This window comes from Stegostoma tigrinum, chromosome 4 (genome assembly GCF_030684315.1).
Source record: "Stegostoma tigrinum isolate sSteTig4 chromosome 4, sSteTig4.hap1, whole genome shotgun sequence".
Classification (NCBI taxonomy): domain Eukaryota; kingdom Metazoa; phylum Chordata; class Chondrichthyes; order Orectolobiformes; family Stegostomatidae; genus Stegostoma; species Stegostoma tigrinum.
The window spans coordinates 114,028,269-114,048,276 of NC_081357.1; the positions used below are offsets into that span (position 1 = coordinate 114,028,269).

Genomic DNA, 20,008 nt, shown 5'->3' on the forward strand with positions numbered 1-20,008 from the left:
ATGTCTAGCCGTGACTGGTATTTGTTGATGTGTGGGTGGAGGGGGGTAAAGGTGAGCCCCCTTGCTGAGGACTGACCATTCGTCCTTCGTCAGGGGGAGTTCTGGGGGGATGGTGAAAATTCGGCAGGGCTCAGTGTGGCTGTCTCCTCTGGGGTTGCTGGCTGTGGAGGCTGTGGGCGGAGCGATGTCGGCTTCGGGTGTGGGCGGGGTTGCGGCGGCTGGGGGAGGGGTTCCGTTGACGTCAGATGTGAGGTGGGTAGTCAGTTCAGGGGAATAGGGTGTCTGGCTATATATGTGATAAGTTAACTTGTGCTGCTAATCAACGAGTTACATCAGAAATTAAATAGTGTAGCTATTCCGAGGTGTGTATCCAGGTAAGTAGCACATATGTCAACATCTAGCTCACTGTATGTGACATTTGCAGTATTAGTTAGAAATTTAAACTTCACGGGCAACTGCACTGCATCGGCACTTACTCAGGATCTGAAAGCGCTGTAATATTCCTCAGAGGGTTTTGAAGCTCTTAAATCAGTGTTTGGCAAGGTGAAAAGTTCTCACTGAGCTTTCAGTTTCCTTGTGGTTGAATTTTGCTCTCAGGTGCACTTTAAACTGCTGCATCTAGCATACATACCTTAGCTTTCTGATATTTTGTGGTTAATTTCCAGTTTGGTTCACAGACTGGCTGATCTTGTGCTTCTGATAATGTTGGTGGAACTTCTGGAAAGAGATGCAAGGTGATCTTCTAACCAGACAAAGACAAACATGGCTACCTCGACGTCGCTTCTCCCAAGTTCTAACTATTTGTCCAAATATGGTAAGGCAATCATATTGATTCCATATCCTGTGGGCTAACACCTCTGAAGATTTGAAGTTGTTATCCTGGTGGAGTAGAACATTGATAAAGGCCATTCATTTCTGATTGCCACCAAATAATTTTTCATCTTCCCTTCTGTTCTGTATGAAATTTGGAGGCAGGCATTCTCGTGATTCTGCTGTCTTTTTGTTTTCTTGAACAAACTGATGTGCAAATTCCCTACATGACTGGGAACATTTATATTTAGTTAAATATTTCCTTGGGACTGACTGAACTCTTGACTTGTAGCTTAAATTAAAAACGGTCACATGATTTGCAACTGCCATTTTAATTGCCTGCTAATATTCAGGTTTTTGAAAAAAATTGTCTGTAAATTCATATCCTATTGGGACTGGAAACAAATGCCTCATGGCAGGATGTTGCTCAATTCTTTGCGTTCTCCAATGGTGGAGTGTGTTAAGATGCTTGCTGTGGGTGTCTCAGCATCTGAAATGGAGCAAGGGATACAACAGGTGAACTCTGTTGCTGTGGCATCTTGCCAGGGTTGTGAGTTGAGTCATGGTGCAGATTTGAACGTCAAAGACTTAACAGGAGCAGGCATTATAAGACTGGTGCATACAATGAGGTGATGAGATACGGCAGTGTGTCAGCTTTGGCAGAAAACAACTAATTCATGACGGAAATGCTGGAAATGGGCAGCATACAAAGCAACTATGTATCAGTCACAAACGCTATATATTATAAGCACAATCTGAGGGTGACAGATCACTTCCAGCAGTATGTCAGGGCTATGTCCTTCTGATCTGTGGGCGTTGTGCTATTTGTTGCTCTTTTGTGAGCAGTGGGCTAGAGGTGACTTCCCTTGCCTTCGACATCTTCTAACTCTCCAATGAGAGCTGGAAGCCAATCATGAATCACAAGCTGCATCCAGAACTTTCGTCCTGCCTAAGTTAATGAAAATAATGTGCGGTTTCGGACAAGGCTCATGGGTGCAGCTGTGAGCCATGAAATGGTCTGACTCTACCCTATAAAGCAGCATGACATTCATTCTGTTATCTTGCTTCCATCAAAGCACTGATAACAGCACAACAAGATGTTCCAATGCCATCTTTTCAAGTGCATTTAGGGATGGGAAGTAAATGCTTATAATGTCAAAGTTCTTAGAATTAATTAACCCTTGTTTATGCTCATTAGTAAAGTTCAGCTGTTAATGAATTTAATTAATCATAGAATCCCTACAGTGTGGAAGCGGGCCATCTAGCCCCACACCTCCCCTCCAAAGTGCATCCTGCCCAGACCCATCCCCTATTGCCCATGGCAAACCCCACCTGAACTGCATATCTTTGGACTGTGGGAGGAAACTGGAGCACCCAGACAAACAAGGGGCAAATGTGCAGACTCCACACAGACAGCCACCTGAGGGTTCAGCTGAACCCATATCCCTGGCACTGTGAGGCAGCAGTGCTAACCACTGAGCCACCATACCACCCTGGATAGCAGCGATTCTTCTCTGAAGGACATTAGTGGACCAAAGACTTTTTATGACAATCAACAATGGTTACATTGCTGCTTTCAATTCCAAGTTTTTACCGGACTCAAATTTCACCAGTTGACTTGGTGTGATTTGAAACTATGTCACCAGAGTATTACCCTCGGTCCCTGGATTACCAGTTAAATGACATTATTACAATGCTGTCACCACCTTCACTTTACCTGTGTACACAGCAACCCTGGAAGAATGAGGTGAGATATTGTCACATACAGCTTGTGTAACTGTTTAAAGTGAAGCAGCTTTCTCCAACCAGGACTGAATGTGATGTGTCAAATGGAGCCACCTCCATGCTCAAGAACATTAATAAGAAGTGAAATGCATTGTGTTGAATAAAGCGAGTGTAGATGCTCTGAATGTAAGTCTGTGAGAAATCCGTTTAACAACATTGATTTATAATCTACTTCTAAAGGACAAGAAACAATTAACAAAGCACATTGCTAATGTAATGAATATCGTTAGACGATAAAGATCATGCGTGTTTTTAACCAGAGGAGACATGACACATAAGATATTTACACTTAGGCTAAAGGAAAGGCAATGATCTGGTTGACCAAGAAATTAGCAGTTGAAGTGGAGCATTTGTCTGGGACAAGTATTTAGTTATAATCTACCTGAGTGTGTTCTACATTTTCAAACAAGATCCACCGGTAAAGTTACCTGTTAGACATCAAGAATCAGATTGCTTTTCTCCAGCAATTTTGTGATACCTCTTGAAGACTTTAATTGCGAGCTAGGACACTGCTCTTCTGACACTGTGTTGTCAGCCACATAGTTGCTTCAAAACAGAATTCTGTTTTCACTTGGCACTTTCTCCTTGTACTTCCAGACAGTGAGCAGCAGTAGGAACATGGCATTGATTTTATGCTCATTCACTTAGTGGCATGCCTCCGCTCCTCTGGATGAGGACAGATAGCTCATCAAAGATTAGGCCACAACTTGGGACTTTCCCTAGAGAATTTCTGATATAGATAGATAATAAAATGTGAGGCTGGACGAACACAGCAGGCCAAGCAGCATCTCAGGAGCACAAAAGCTGACGTTTCGGGCCTAGACCCTTCATCAGAGAGCTTTTTTTTTTAAAGGTTGAAAAGATTTTATTACGGATATCAGAAAAGAGAAAGGTCTGGGCCCTTCTTTAGATTTTTTTTCTCTGAAGAAGGGTCCAGATCTGGAACGGCAGCTTTCCTGCTCCTCTGATGCTGTGTTCATCCAGCTCTGCACCTTGTTATCTCAAATTTTCCAGCATCTGCAGTTCCTATTATCTCTGTAATTATTGTTGACGGTTGTTTTTTTTTAGAAAGTCCTACCTGATTCCCCAATGCCCTGCAGGAATGGAAATCTGTCAGCTTAGCTAGACTAGTGCACATGTGATTCAGACCCATAGCAACGTTGTTGACTCTTAACTACCCATTGAGCAATTAGGGATGGGCAAAAAATTGTTGACTTAGCCAGTGATGGTCACATTCCATGGACAAGTAAAGAAACTGAACACTTCTGGGATTCTTGTCACTCAGCAAGAGTTTGTTTTAATGCACTGCACTGTTAACCTCCCCAGTTCTTCAAGTGAAGAATGTAAAACATCATAAAAATGCATGTGAACAAAAAAAATTTCACAATTCCACCACCTATTTCATAACTAATCTAAAATAAAACTAAACATTGTCCCTTTCTTACATTGTCCTTAACGATGCAAATTTTTATTTCTCGTAATTTTGATTTCTCTTGATCCACTCTTGGGACCTAAATACTAAGCACAGCATTTGCTGCCCATCCCTGATTGCCCCTGAAATGAGTGGCTTGCTGGGCCATTTCACTGGGTGGTTAAGAGTTAAGAGCCGTTTACGGTCTGGGAGGGGGGAGGAAAGGAGACAATGCTGAATCATTTCTAAACTTAGAGAGATGGCAGAAGTCTACATGGGAATGATGGTTCTGCAATGGGAATGAACTCCTCACTCTGCAATGGGAATGAACTCCTCACTATTCTGCAATGGGAATGAACTCCTCACTTTCTGCAATGGGAATATAGATATGCTGATACAATATGGTGTGCACCAATCATTTTAGAAAGGCATCGAATAAAGACTTCATGACTATTAATCAATAGTGAGCATGAGACAGTTTATATCCACTAACCGACATTGCGTCAGATAGGAGATAATGGGAACTGCAGATGCTGGAGAATCCGAGATAACAAAGTGTGGAGCTGGATGAACACAGCAGGCCAAGCAGCATCTCAGGAGCACAAAAGCTGACGTTTCGGGCCTAGACCCTTCATCAGATAGGGTTCATTTGCCCCATGCTTTTGAAGGGGAAGCATGAAGCATTTTAGTTTTTAATCTATTCTAGTAATGCTTTATTGTTGGTGGTTAAGACATACTAATTTATTCTGTTGTTTAGAATTACTTAGGGTTCACAAGCGCAGGTAAGATTAACCAATAAATGCTGTCTTGGCCAGCGACACCCTCATCCCATGAAGATATACTGCACAAAAATAAGGCTTTCAGCCCAGCCAATCCATGCCAAATCTTATACACAACTTGAGTTTTCTCCAATTCTTATTCAGGGAAACAGTCTCAACCTAACCCTTTATTCCTTTTGCCTTCAGTTGCTGCATCTTTACTCTTCACTCACTTCTGGTGTTTCACCCTCTCCCCAGTCTCTGCTGTATGGATGAAATGCTTCATTTCTAGACGACTTTTACTGGTGGTTGTAATGACGGTTTCATTTCGTTACGTTGTGACATTTCAAATAAATCAACAGAGGATGAAATGGTTCAAGCTTTAATCTGTTCCCCCTGTTTTGGTATAAAAAAAAGTTCCTGAATGTTCCCAATGACCACATTATTTGGCAGGTTTTTGAATTGAGCTAATCTGTTTGGCTGACAGAGCAGACACTGTTGCATCGTGTGTGCTGCATGCTGGAAATGAAACAGCACCTTGTGTTGTAAGCAGTTTATTGTTCAGTACTCCAGCACAGCTCACACTAATCACGCATTACAACCAGATCACTCAATGCTCGCATTAAGCCCTATGTTGTTACTAACTGTCCAGTTATTTGCAAACATATTTGCATCTAAGAACTGAGTTCAAAATTCTCAAACTGTCAACATGGCTAAATAGAACAGAAACATTACTGGGTAAATTCAAAATGTCTCAATATCAGCCAAAGTAAAATCCGAACCCATCTCCTAAAAGAATTCCAGAAAATAAAGAGGAAAAGCAGTAAAGAGCAAATTATAATGTGGAAGCATTGATACAAATTCAGGATTGAAATGGTTGATCCACATTAGTAGCTAAATGGATCACACATTAGGTACATCACAAGACACTGGGTTCAACTGAATTGTGTTAAATTGGCTGATCCCAATTTAATGCCGAAGATGTTATTGTAAATCTTCGTAACTCTGAGTGGTGTGGAGGGGTTGGAGTGTGGTCTGTGGCAGGGGATTCAGATTTTTGTTCCTGATTCGTCTTCAATATCCTCTGAAGGAAAAAAAAAGTATGCCAGTATTTATATAGCACCTTCAATGTGCTGGACTATCCCAAGACATTTCATAGGAATGTAATCAGACAAACACTGACAGAATTTTACAGACAGAGAGAAAGAGGTGGAGAGCCAACCTGATTTGACTGTGAATTCTTCTGTGGTTGCATAGCCTGCTACTGCTGTGCAGCTACAAGAAAAGGATAGCCGCTGGGGGAGGGACTCTTACCAGTGGAACTGTACCACGGCAGGAGTCAGGGCCTGAAGGATTGAAGGGAAGAAGTAGTTATGGCTTGCATAGTAATTTCTTTTAGGAAATGTCTGCAGCTGATGCATCTGTCAATTGTAGTAGTGAATTGTCTGCAGATCTTTCTACTTGAATAGAAGTGACTGAGTTAATAAAGTACTCGGCAATCTCCTCAGTGTTTTAATTATCTCGCTGTCCCCCCTGTCTCAGAGGCTTCTGGATTATTTGCTAGCACTAATTCACCTCCTTTTACGTTGGTCTGGAAGAGACGTTTCAGCAATCATGAGAGATGCTGAGTGGGACCCTGATTGGAAGACGGAAATACTGCCAAAGACAACTGAGCTTGTATTCTATCGCAACAGGATGGCTGTGATTTCCTAGGCATTATAGACAATAAAAGTGAGAGTAAGCATTACCCAGATTACACTGTATTGTGGTTGCAGGAGCCCTGACAGCAAGTGAAAGGTTTCTTTTGCATTCCACTTCATCATTTTTCAACCAAATAACCCTCTATCTTCCAAGAACCCAACGCTGATCACTCTCACCTGTACTTTTAATGCATTGCAAATCAAATTGTGGAAACATGGTTGCTGGGCTATAAGCTCAGTGGCTGCTTAGCCTTTTGCTTTTGTTACTTGATTATGTATGTTGAATTGTAAAGGAATGGAAATCCTGAGAACTTGAGGGGAACAGACACCAATGGTAATGGGCAAAACAACTTTATGTGGAAGTAGACATAAAGGCCAACAACTAATCCATGTTGAGTTTTAAAAAATCCAGTTGTAAGAGGCCAGACAGTATGACTACCAATTAGTTTTATTATTTAGTAAGCCTTTATTTGCATAATTCATTCAGGTGAGGAGTTACAAGGTTCGTTTATGACTTTCCCCTTGCAGTTGCCCAATATAGTTCTGAAAACAGAATATTTTAGTCATTCATTTGAACTTTTAGTTGTGTGACTCATGGTAAACATCAGAAAAATCTTGATTTTAACATTTTACTTTACATATAACAGGCACGTGCTTCTCTCTTCAGTTCACCATTTAGTAAGCTTTCATGGTAACTTAAATAGGGTTGTGTCTTTGTTACTGGCATTAGGCATTTAAAACACATCCAGAATAATATTCAAGTAGACAGCTCTGTATTACATATGAGTGATTTGCTAGTTAAAAAAAATTGTGGTTATGTACCTGATTTGAATGTTCTTATGCAGTCACTCCTCAAAAAATGTTCACAATGACAACCAAACACATTGTTGATTACTGCTTCCCATTATGCCATGAGATGCATTAATTGCTTACAGGAATTGAACATAAAATCAGACCTAAATCAGAATAACTTTAATGACACCCAAATACCATATCTGTGGAATAAGTTGAATAAATAGTTGCATGTTATTTTTATGGAATTTATTTCTTACCGAGGAATCACATGGCAGAATCATTCTCATTTATATCACTTGGGAAGGATTCAGTCTGTTTTCCTCATGGGACCCAATGTTATCTTTTGTTGCTTACTGTCAGGACCCTTTACATTGTGAACATTTCAAAGATGACAGAAGCAAGTAGAAACAGTCAATTGCCAGAAATTTAGTTAGTTACACGTGGAATATGATCACTCAGGTTTGGCAAAGGTAAAATTTTAAGCAGCTCAGATTACAGGATATAAATGCCACATTTACAATTTGTCACAAAGTTCTCTTTGTGACTCCTCATCAAGAGGTTCAAGTGAACTGAAGCACTGGATGATTAAATGTTTTCTCACTTAGATTGATACGAGCTCGGAATCACCAACAACCATCACCTGTGTAATTTAGTGTCGTATTAAGAATGCATTGTAATAAAGTTAGCTTGATAAATGTCAAAAGAGTTGTGAAAACAACTTCTCCCATTAAGAACCATCAGATGAACATGCTGCTGGAGAGAAAAAAAAATGAAAGAACTGCGGATGCTGTAAATCAGGAACAAAAACAAAGTTGCTGGAAAAGCTCAGCAGGTCTGGCAGTATCTGTGAAGGAAAAAACAGAGTTAATGTTTCGGGTCCGGTGACCCTTCTTCAGAACGCTGCTGGAGAGTTTTTACTCATGACAGGAAAGGACTTGTTTTGGAAATCTGTTCATTCCAGTGAGGATGGAGATCTTAGATTTAAATTAATTTATTTGGAGTTTATTTTCCTTCATTCTTTTCCACAAATTGAAACAAAATTACTTAATTTGCCTTAACCAACTTTATGGTTCTATTTCCACTACCAGCACATATTTTCAATTTATAATTGTGTATATCAAGGGTAGAATATTGCAGTTCTGTGGAAAAACACAGCAACATTCTCTTTTGAATAAACAGTGTGTACAAAGTGAGTAATTTATATTGAAAGTGCTCCCTTAGGCTTTGCTTCTCCTCTAACGACAAGAAATGAACCACTTAACCTTTGCTAATGAGTCTGACTTAGTTTCCGTTGGCGCTAAATATTGCAAAGGTGAAATTCTATGTCCTGAGAGATTGGGCCTGACAACAGTGCAATAGACCTCGTTTCCCACTGCTTGAAGGATAAACGGACACAGTTAACTGAATCCTCTGCTTCTCATATTTCATATCAGATTCTGTCACTTACTCCATACAGACGTCAAACATTTGCAAGGTTAAATTTTGAGAGGGTGCACTTGCAGTAATGGACATATGGACCTGAGAGTTGAGTGCAGAGGTCAGAGGTGGGAGGGTGCTGGATTTAACTCTGGGTGCAAGGAGCTTGGTAACACAAGGAGAGCCTGAAAGTTTGTGCAATACGTTTGACAGTGGCTCATTTGCCCAACCACTGTATTCGATTTTAACATCTGGGTTTCCTGATCCATCGGCACCAGCAGGTGTGCTGATAAACCTGAGAATCTTGCACAGACTTACACAAGGATCTTCTTATGGTTGGCTACTGTAGTGATTGGAACTAGGTTTGCCAGGTGGATCTCATTGAATACAAGTTCCCTGATTAGGGCTGTTAACCTGGACCAATCAGAGAGTCCTGACTGACAGATATAAACAGCAGTCTCAGGGACTCTCCCTACTCCGGGGACTGGCTCTGAATCAGATGGTCAGAGTCCATTTACTGTGCATCTGTAACTAAAGGGTGACTTGGTGGTGGGATACCAGCCTCTGTGGAGTTATTTTAACTACAACTCCACATTAATGGAATTGAAACCTTTGTAGTTGATGATTAGGGTTGTTCTGGGCAACTACTTGATTGTCACATGTCTGCAGTGATGATTCCCTAGACCTGTGGGAAACCAGTCAGAACTGCAAATCTGAGCATTGATAATTTTGACTTGCCTCATCAACTGAAAAGTGCACCGAGTCTCTGACCGTGACAACTCTTGCTCAGTGACCTGTGAAATACGTTTGTGGGTAGCACATTGAGATTCTACAAGTGCCTACTGTACTCTAGTTGGAATAGAGATATCTTCTTCCAGGAGATTGCCAATGTCAGTGCCCATACAACATGACACCCGTACCTCTTGGGGAAATGGCACTTAACACTGCTAGCAAGTTTTGAGAAGAATTGTAGCCCTTAACACTACCTTTGAATCCCGTGTCAGGGATTTTGCTGTGTTCAGCCCCTCTCTCCAGTGCAATGGAAGGTCAGCAGCTGGTGCTGACACTGGTTCTGTTGTTCCTGATGCTCATTGTGGTCCTCATCTTGGATCCAAAGAAAGCAGCCTGAATGCTGTCCAAGGTCATAGAAATGGCCTTCAAAATTTTGGAAATCACCTAAAGTTGTGAAAGCACATGATCAGAACAAAGCCACTGAGCAAAATCTTTCACATGAGGTCTTGGGACCTGAAGGGCTTTTTGCCTGTGATTTCTTCAACCTCTCAAATCCAGATGGATTTCACTGGAGATTTCCACAATGCCTGGGAATCTACTGTATACACAGTTAAAGTTCAAATTCATTGTCAAAACAACTCTGAATGAATGAGTCACATTATCACTGATAACCTACTCCTCAACAGGGCTTCCTGAGTGCAGCAGATTGTACTGAAGTTTAAGAGTGGGAGTTTGTGGCATCTGATGTTATCCTAATTTCAGCCACTTTCTCCCAAACCCACTCACTTTTTCATAGAATCCCTATAAGGTAGAAACAGGCCATCGATTTGCGCCGACCCTCCGACTAGCAGCCCACCCAGACCCATTCCCCTACCCTATTCCTTTGAAACTGCATTTCCCATGGCTAATCCACCTAACTCAGACATCCCTGAACACTGTGGGCAATTTAGCATGGACAATCCACCTAACCCACACATCTTTGGAGTGCGGGAGGAAACTGGAGCACCCAGAGGAAACCTACGCAGACACAGGGAAAAATATGTAAACACCACTCAGACAATCACCTGAGGGTAGAATCAAACCCAGGTCGCAGGTGCTGTGAAGCAGGAATGACAATAACTGAGCCACCATGGCTCCCCAAATGGGGTGTTGCGTTTGCAGCCCTCCTGATTTTATTTAAAGGTAAAAAGCCATAGTTGGGAATGAATTGGGAAGACAATGCCCATCTGAGCCATAGTTACTTCAGAACAGGGGAAATTCACACCAGGATCCTGGGGAATGGGGTGAACAGGTTGGATACAAAGGGGAGTCATTAGGGCAATGGGAATAATGAGAACTGGCATCTAGATTTCTCAATGGAGAATGCAGTGGAGTGTGTTGGTGTGCCAGGGAGGGAGAAAGAGCAGTGAAACTGAATGTGGGCTGCCTGGGAATGAGTAAGTGATTGAGATTAGGATCGGGGGAAGGGCAGGAATATTTAAGGAGGTAGTAAAAGGGCCAATTGTCAAAAAGGGAGAATTGAAACAGGACAAAGGGAATGGGAGACAAGCGGAGAAGGCCATCACATGTAATGAAGGAGGAATGTATTCTAAAACGTGATGGCAGTGTGTGAACGGCTCAAACAGAAGGTTTAGACATGGGCCATGGTCTCTCTGTATAGCCCCAAAAGGCTTTGTTACAGCATCCAGTATCACTTCATGATCACGGACAATGTGACAGTTGTATATTTCCTCAATCACTTTAAATTGCGACTTAGCTATCATAGACCCACAGGATTGACTATGACCCATTCCCTGAAGCTGCTGGCATGTAGTGCATGGTGTGAGATTGACTTGACACACTGCTGTAGGGCAAGACGACTGCCCCCTTCACTGAGGCCTGCTGGCTAACAAGGGGAGTGGTCAGGTTGTGTGACTCTGCTAATAGGTGCAGCAGGTAACCACTAAGTGATGGAACACTGAGGGAGCAAATGAGCAAATCTGTGATGCCTGGTCCAGTCCATGAACTGGGCACCTGTCTGTTCAGCAAAGTGTTTCTGCTGCGGCTGTCCAACATTAGTTGCCATTTTTTATTATTCGTTCACTGGATGAGGACATCATTAGCTGACATTTATTGTCCATTCCCAATTGCCCAGAGAGTAGTTTGGAGTCACATGTAGGCCAGACCAGGTAAGAATGTTGAATTTCCTTCGCTAAAGGACATTAGTGAACCAGATGAGTTTTTCCTGACAATTGACTCATTGTTAGAGACTTAATCCCAGATTTTTAAATTGAATTCAAATTTCCCAACCTGCCATGGTGGGATTTGAACCTGAGTCTCTGGATTAACAACCCAGCAATAATGCCACTCGGCCATCAACCGTCCACCCTTACACTGTGTGCCCTGTAATGAAAATCTGAGCATCTGGACTGCACTGCCAGTGTATAGGAAAGATCTCACGATGGTAGTGAGAAAATGCCAGATGCCAATGTCCATAGATGAGTACCATGTGTGGCTGGTGCCCATAGATCATGTCTTGAGATGCAGCTTGATCGTAAGCAACACGCAGGCAGTTCTGAGGAAGCAGTGAGCTGAATCCAGGAGGTATCCACTGTAGTTTCCAAGTTGCAAGATGTGGCTTGTTTAGTGAGTTTGGTAAGATAGAAGGCCAAATATCAATGAAGTGAGTTGTACCATTAACAAGGTGTTTAGCAACAATAACACTTCTTTAAGTGGCTGGTCGCTGCTGCCTAGTGAAAACCTTGTTGCACTGCTTGTGAAAAGCGTAAAAGATGGTGTGATTTGTCCCAACTTTGAGGTACACCTCACCAGGCGTCATATCCAGTTCTGCCACAGCTCTCACATGCTCACTCAGGCTCCCACCTTATGTTCCCTGGTTGAGGTATCCACGCGAGTGAAAGCAACTTCATTCAAAGCATTCTTAGCAATTTTGAGTTAAAGACGTTTCTTCTCAATTTGTTATTTGGTTTCCTGGTGAATTTTAAACCTGCAGTTTAATTACTACCCTGAACCTTGGCAGGTTTGGAGGGCCGAGGGGCCTGTTCCTGTGCTGTGTTGTATATATAGTACTGTATTATGTTAACCTGCGAAACCCAAGGGAGCAGAAGTCGACTTTATGCAAATTGTCATCATAATTTAACTCTTTAACTCTGAATATGCTGTGACATGATGACAGGAACAACAAACCTGTTGTTCTATCTCCTCTCTTGGCTGGAAATTAAAGGAATATTTTCTCTTAGAAAGAGCTCTTGACATTCTGACTAGTATATGCTGAATCAGTACACTCACGGTTTAAATCTAGATGAACTGAGTCCCACATGTTATAGTCATGACTAATTCAATCTCTTCCTGATTGGTGAAATTCCATACACTATTTTTGATAGCACTTTTTGAAACCTAATATGGCCTTATAGTTGCATTATTGTTTCAAATATAAGGTGTTAATTATTCACAAAGCACTTTGTAGGTATACATTTCGTGGAAAGGAAGTTTTACTGCATTCCTAATTCAATTTCTTGAACTTCAAGCATTTTAAACTCAAGGAAGCACAAGCCATGTTTATTCATTACATTACCCAGGCAAGTGGGGCATAGTCTATCACCTTCCAGCATAGTAGCTCAGTGGTTAGCACTGCTGCCTCACAGTGCCAGGGACCTGGGTTCAATTTCACCCTTGGGTGACTGTCTGTGTGGAGTTTGCACGTTCTCCCTGTTTCTGTGTGGGTTTCCTCCAACTGACTAAAGCTGTGCAGGCTAGGTGGATTGGCCATGCTAAATTGGTCACAGTTTTCATTCAGCAATTTGTAGCTTAGGTGGGTTATAAAGGGATGGTTCTGGGTGGGTTGCTTTAAGTGGCAGTGTGGATTTGTTGGGCCAAAGGGCCTGTTTCCACACTGTAGGGATTCTAGGAGATACAAAGTAAGTGTTTTTCCCTTTAATTCCCATTCGCAATTTTTTCAAAATAACTTGGGGCCAAGCAACATCATGAGTGATGATACATTGCAGTAGCACTGTTAAACTCACCATTTGCCCCAGTTAATGGTACCATGAACAAGATAAAGAATGATTCTGAAGGCTGAGCAATGGGTGAACTCTACATTATAAATGACTGCCAAAGGGTGTCAGCTAGCTTTGCTGCTGAGTTGCGCTTGACCAGGGCATGTTCCTATAAGGGAACCCTTTCCACTGCAATATCTCCAGTGATGCAGCAGAGCAGGAGCTAGTGCAGGAATGGAAGCTGGTGAAGAGCAAGTAAAGGGAGAAAAGCAATGTTTAATGGCATGGTTTTAAGGGTGAGGGAACATTTTATTGACACATACAGAAAAACAGAGGGAGTCCTTTGCACTCTCGGGCCTGCTTTTGCCAATGAGTAAGATAATGGTGAACTGTTTGTAGCCCGACTCCACCTTGCTGCATGCTGCAATAAACCATGACTCTCTTGTCATTCAAACATCTGCCTAACTCAGTCTTAAACATGTTCAGTGACCCAGCTTTCATTACTCATGACAATAGAGAATTCCAAACTTTCACATCCATTTAAATATAAACAAATAAATTAGAAGACGAAGAAATCTACTCAGTCGCTCAAAGATTAAATGAGATGATGGTTGATTTGATTACCAACATCCTTATTTACCTATGTTTCAGAGATAGTAGGAACTGCAGATGCTGGAGAATTCGAGATAACAAGGTGTAGAGCTGGATAAACACACCAGGCCAAGTAGCATCAGAGGAGCAGGAAAGCTGACGTTTCAGGTCTAGACCCTTCTTCAGATATGGGGGAGGGGAAGAGGATTCTGAAATAAATAAGGAGAGAGGGGGATGCGGATAGAAGATGGATAGAGGAGAAGATAGGTGGAGAGGAGACAAACGGGTCAAAGAAGCGGGGGTGCAGCCAGTAAAGGCGAGTGTAGGTGGGGAGGTAGGGAGGAGGTTGGTCAGTCCAGGGAGGACGGAAGGTCATATCCTACTTGGGAACCCTGCAGCCCAATGGTATCAATGTGGACTTCACAACCTTCAAAATCTCCCCTCCCCCTACTGCGTCCCAAAACCAGCCCAGCTTGTCCCTGCCCCCCCACAACCTGTCCTTCCTCCCACCTATCCCCTCCTCCCACCTCGAGCCCCACCCCTGTCTCCTACTTACTAACCTCATCCCACCCTCCTGACCTGACCACTGGCTTTTCCTGATTAGCTTAAACTTTCTAAATTCCCTTGCATAACATCTTTAATAATAGCCTTGAATATCAGAGAGAAGCAATTCTTTCTTACTTCTATTTAAAAGAGAGACCCTCGTGCAAAAACTGTGCTTCTTCATTCCAGATTCCCCAATATTATCCCAGCATCTATCTTGTCCGGTTGGATATTATGGCTGCAAATTGGACACAGTACCCCTCTCCAAACCGAAAATAAAATAGGGCATGATGAGGTTGTCTGAACAATGCAGTGCCATTATGCCAGACTCCCAAATGGCAGAAGGGTGGCTTGCAGATGCAGCAGGCGGTCAGGAAAGCTAATGGCATGCTCTTCTTCATAGTGAGAGGATTTTAATATAGGAGAAAGAATGACTTGCTGCAGTTATACAGGGACCTGGAGAGGCCACACATTGAGTATTGTGTGCAGTTTTGATCTCCTAGCCCGAGTAAGGAATTCTTACTCTTGAAGGAGTCCAGCAAATGTTCACCAGACTGATTCCCGGGATGGCAGGACTGACATATGAAGAAAGACTGGATATGCTAGGCTGTACTCATTGGAATTTAGAAGAATAGAGGGGGATCTCATAGGAACATAAAACTCAGATGGGACCGGACAGGTTAGATGCAGGAAAAATGCTCCTGATGTTGGAGATGTCCAGAATTGGAGGTCACTGTCTAAAAATCAGGGGTAGGCCATTCAGGACTGAGATGAGGGAGAGTTTCTCTCCTCAAAGAGTTGTGAACCTGTGGAATTCTCTCCTACAGGAAGCTGTTGGGGCCAGTTCATTATATTCTAAACGGAACTGGACATGACCCTTGTGGCTAAAGGGATCAAATGGTGTGGAGAAAAAGCAGGAATGGGGAACTGAAATTGCATGATCAGCCATGATGACATTGAATGGCAGTGCAGGCTCAATGGGCAGAATGGCCTACTTGTTCTCCTATTTTCTATGTTTCTACGTTGCTATGTTTCTGAGGTCAGTGGCCACAGAAATTGACTGCCTGCCTTCCATTTCGAAAGTGCCAATTAATAAAAATTTGAACTTGCTAATGGCCCCTCAATCTTCAGCTGTCAGATGATACTATTTTATGGGACTATCTTATATCAGCTGCAACGAGGCAGCACGAGGCAGAGGAAGATGTCTGCCATTGATCCTTGGGGTGAACATACAGCAGATGCTGCTGGAGAAGGTGACAGTATCTGGGTGGCTTCTTTCTGACTTTGAAACGAGATCATTTGCATTTTCATCACTGATGCTGAGAGAAGGAGGCCTTTATGATTCCAGCTACAACTGACTTCCTGTTTGTGGCATTATTCATCTGCTACATAATGATTGGGCACAGATACATCCCTTTGACTGATAAACTGAGGATTCATTGGGTGGCCAGGGTGTCGGTGGAGGTGAGATGGTGCTGAAGGCTGGCAACTTCCATTCCAGCAGCAGTGGCATGGCGAAGGGGTCTCGTGGCTGGCCACCAGGCCCATGGCCCATAACAGAGCACTTAACAAGAAGGACTGTAAAGTTGAACACTTTTTCTTCTTTTCTTCATTTTTCAACCATTACATTCCATACTTTGGTTTATTTTTCTATGCCTTAAGTTGGCATCGGAGAGTGGTGACACGATACAACACTTATTACTGTACCCTGTATCAAAATACACGTGATATTAATTGCACCAAATCAAACCAAATTGGCTTCCTTCCAACCAGCTGACATTTGATTGGACATGCAAAGACCAGGCTGCTGTGGTCAAAAAAAAACTCAGGACCCAATTCTGAAGAAGAGTCATACCAGACTCAAACATTCACTCCGTTTCTCTCTCCACAGTTGCTGCCAGACCTGCCGAGTTTCTCCAGTACTCTCTGCATGTTTGTTAAAAAATGTCAGTCTATTATTTGAAATGTTGAATAGCCGAGTCTTCTTGGTGAAACAAGTTCCACATTTCCAGTACCCTTTGTGAGAAGAAATGCTTTTCTGAAGTGATCCCTGCAAGGCCAAACTCTAATTTTAACACTCTGCTTCCTTGATCTGAACTCCCACAGAGGTAATAATTTCTATCTGTCTGTCTCATCGAATTCTTTAACAACCTTCAAACAGTACAATTAAATCTCTGCATTATCTTCTAATTTCAAAGAAATTCAAGTCTAGTTTATATAATCTGCCTTCATAATTTAAACCTGACATCATTCTGGTGAATATATTCACCCTTGGGTACAGTGATCAGAGTTGAATGCAGAATGCCAGTTAGGTCTAACCAGAGCTCTGAATTTCTGTAACAAAGATTCCACCTCTTTGCAGTTCAACCCCTCTGGAGTTGAAGGCCAACATTCCATTTACTTTGACGTTAATTTGTATACTGATCCACTAGTCTTTAGTGATTCCTAAGGCATGGAAACAGGGTCTTCAGCCCAACTCATCCATGCCAACCAGATTTTTTAAATTGCACTAGTCCTTTTTGTCTGAACGTGATCCACAATCCTCCTAAAACTTTCTTATCCAAATACCTGGGCAAATGCCTCTTAAATATTGTAACCGTACCCATCCCCATCATTTCTTCTGGTTCCATACATGCGCCGCCCTCTGTGTGGGAAAAAAAACTGTCCAGCTGGCTCCTTTTAATTTTTTCCCTTTTCACCTTAAACGTATGCTTCCAGTTTTGGACTCCACTACCCTAGGGAAAAAGACCTTGGATGTTAATCTTTTCTATACCTCTCATCACTTTACAAATTTCTGTTAGGCCACTCCACAGCCTGCTATGCTCCAGAGAAAATGTCCTGACCCATCCAGCCTGTCCTTACAACTCAAACCCTCCAGGCCCAGCACCAACCTGGTAAATCTTTTTTGCATCCTTTCCAGTTTAGTAATGTCCTCCCTACAGCAGACTGACCAGAACTGTACGCAGTATTCCAAATATTGTCTTAACCAGGTCTTGTACAGCTTTAGCATGATGTACCAACTCCTGTACTCAATGCTCTGACGGATGAATGCAAGTAGGCCAAGTTCTGAACTTCTTGTCATTTATAAAATACGCTGATGTGTATTTTCTCTCTAAGCAGATGACCTCACACTTTCCTACACTAAACTGCATCTGCCACAGTTTTGCCCACTCACTTAACCCATCAATACCTCCACTGGAACTTTCTTCTTCTATCTAAACAACTTAATGTACCACTTCCTGTCGGCACCAAACTCAGATATGTGGCTCTGTAGTTTCTTCCTTCAACCCTTTTATAACGAGAGTGAAACAGCTGAAATTTAGCATAGATCCCTGGAGGACATGACCAGTCAATCCTGTCAACTTGAGCATATATCCATTACCTCTGCTTTGTGTTACCTCAATCCTGAACAATTTTATACCCTAACCAGATAGACTTTATTGAAGAAACTGTGGGGAGTTACTTTGAAGGGAGAAAAGGTAGATTTAAAAAATTAAGGAGCACATTAGGTTTAGTGAAATTACAGCTGCAAAACTTTTTAAGGCCCATTTACAATTTTGTACTTTGAAATGTAAGCAAAATACCTTGAACGTCATGCAAAGGCTAAGATAAGTAACAAAGAATGCAGTGCAGGCTCACTGAGATTGTAAATACAGCCTACACAGACAGACAATAGGGATACTTGTCTTACTGAACAGGGTTTATACATAATTGCTAGTTATTTTGAATGTTGAGCAATAATGCCACACTGCAATCTGTAAAAACACAACTGGCAACATGGGGAGGGTTGACCTTTCTTAATTTTATTACTATTTTTTTCACATCAATGCCAAAATTGTTTTGAATGTGGGTACATTATTTAGAGAATCAGTAGTGGGTGGAAGGCGTGGACATGTCTGTCTACAGATAGGTCAAAGGTCACGCATCATTTCAAAGGGGAGGGGGCACAATTATGATGACATCTAAGAACAGCCTGAAACATTACTGTGACAGTGGGCTCCAGAAAAAAAAAATCATAATACTGTTTCATCTGTAATCCTCAGAATCAAAAGCATTTGCAGTGTGAACTGGATAAAATTTATTGCATTACATTTTTATCGTGGACTTATTCCTAATCTTTAATATTTTCAATGTGCTATTTTGTGTGTAAAATTGATTTTTTTCAATGCTTTTTAATGTTGAAATTGCCCCCACTAAAATGGAACCTGTAAAATACAATGATTGTTCTAGAAAATTTTTTTGCAACAAGTGTAATTGGGAGTTGTAAAATAATTTTTTCATTACAAATTAAGAAAGTTCACTTTAATAGATAACAGGGATAGTAGGAACAGCTGATGCTACAGAATCTGAGATAACAAGGTGTAGAGCTGGATGAACACTACAGGCCAATCCTGCTCCTCTGATGCTACTTGGCCTGCTGTGTTCATCCAGCTCTACACCCTGTTATCTTTAATAGATAACACCTTCCTTTCATTTTCATCATACTCAATGCTTCTCTTTGTTTTACTTTAGGAAAAAATGAGATCATAACTAGTTGATGAGGGCAAAACTTGCAAGTGGACAATGGACATCAAACCAAAGACTTCAGATGATTCCTCTGCAGGCATTTATCCCATACCTTTTCCTCATTTTCCCTGTTTTGAACTTGAAATATCAACTTAACATTATCTTCATGATGCAAAATGACGAGACTGAAGGGAGAGTCAAACAGCCACAAGATCACAAGATATTTGGGGAGAGTACATCAATATGACCAATCTTAATTCATCTAGCACTTATTGTATTATTTGTTTGGATTCTTATGTGGCTCTTGAGTTTTTGTCATTTGTCATTTTGTCATTTTGACATTTAAGCAACTCTTGGATAGGCACGTGGATGATAGTATAATGTAGGGTATGCAGGGTAGTTTGACCCTAGTAGGATATTAGGTCGCAACAACATCATGGGCCGAAGGGCCTGTACTGTTCTATATTCTATGTTCTATGTTCTATGGATCTACATTTGCCTTCAGTGGACTAGATTCTTAGCAAGTTTGGGAATGCATACAGGCCTGATTTAAAAATTATGCTGCCAGAAGCCTTGAGGGGCCTAATGGCCTACTCCTGCTCATATTTACCTAAGGTATCTCCAGATTCTAAAGTCTCTAGGGTGCACTGTATTTTCAAAGTGTGTCTGGGGGAAGGAAGGAATGAACCCTCTCACCTTTGCCTAATGGTCTGTGAAGCAAATCGAGGAACTTTTCATCGGGTCAGAAAGGGCGAACAGAATTTTCAATCCAGCCGAAGCTGTGAATTATCTGCAGCATGGAAATGATTAGCTGTTAGGAACAACTCAGTGAACAGAGTTTGTTTCATCTGGATAATGATTCAAGTTGAAGGAAAAATACAGTGAATAAAACATGTTGATTTTCTTACCTTCCAGGTGAGCATCGACCATTTTTCTCAACTCAGAATTGCTCAGCAATTCCAACAG

The 20,008-nt window shown here is 41.8% G+C and overlaps 1 long non-coding RNA gene across 1 annotated transcript; it reads left to right on the plus strand.

The window, feature by feature from the left end:
• The first annotated feature begins 258 nt into the window (after positions 1-258).
• Positions 259-19,422, plus strand: LOC125452253 (uncharacterized). Its single transcript, XR_007247507.2, has 3 exons — positions 259-374; positions 678-814; positions 19,049-19,422. It is a non-coding gene; the product is annotated as an uncharacterized LOC125452253 (long non-coding RNA).
• Positions 19,423-20,008: the final 586 nt, after the last annotated feature.